The sequence below is a fragment of the Egretta garzetta genome, unplaced genomic scaffold (assembly GCF_000687185.1).
Source record: "Egretta garzetta isolate BGI_Z169 unplaced genomic scaffold, ASM68718v1 scaffold154, whole genome shotgun sequence".
Classification (NCBI taxonomy): Eukaryota; Metazoa; Chordata; class Aves; order Pelecaniformes; family Ardeidae; genus Egretta; species Egretta garzetta.
Window position 1 is genome coordinate 5,278,012 of NW_009259600.1, and position 529 is coordinate 5,278,540.

The following is a 529-nucleotide window of genomic DNA, read 5'->3' on the forward strand; positions in this document are numbered from 1 at the left end:
GGAGAGAATCCTCCTCCCTCACCCCCGCATCCTTTTATGTATCTTGACTGGATCATTTGGAGGCCCTGGCAACGTGCTTTGGGATACACCAGCCTTTAAAGTTTGAAGCAGCTTATTAAAGCATGAACCAATTTTGGTCATGTATGCTTTATGTGTTTCCGTATATTCCATATGGAACAATCCAGCATCTTAATCTTTAACCATTAACCTTTTTGTCATTTTACACGAAGTTACCACAAACAATAGCAGTACTATCTTCCATTTAGGAATAAATTAATCATGGTTTAACATTCCAGTCACCTGAAAGGGAAAGTTTTAGTAGCTCCTACCCCCAACACTGGAGCACAAACTCAGCGGCTGTTCCGCTGCGTTTGCTAACGTGCGCTGAAAACTTGACCGCGCCGTCAACGGCCGGTTAAGGAGCCATTTTAAGGCAAGGTTTTGGCCACGGTGATTTACCACCCGGCGGGGTCGGGAGCAGCAGGATTAAAACGCCGGCCCCAACGCCAGGCTCTCGGGCCACCAGGCC

At 47.4% G+C, this 529-nt stretch overlaps 1 protein-coding gene across 1 annotated transcript in view; it reads right to left on the reverse strand.

Annotated features, from left to right (window-relative positions):
* Nucleotides 1-499, reverse strand: part of YWHAZ (tyrosine 3-monooxygenase/tryptophan 5-monooxygenase activation protein zeta) — a 27,810-nt gene extending 27,311 nt beyond the window's left edge. The window contains exon 1 of the mRNA XM_009638370.2: nt 301-499. The gene's annotated coding sequence lies outside the window, so the exon portion shown is untranslated. The remainder of the gene's footprint in view (nt 1-300) is intronic.
* Between the last annotated feature and the right edge of the window lie 30 nt (nt 500-529).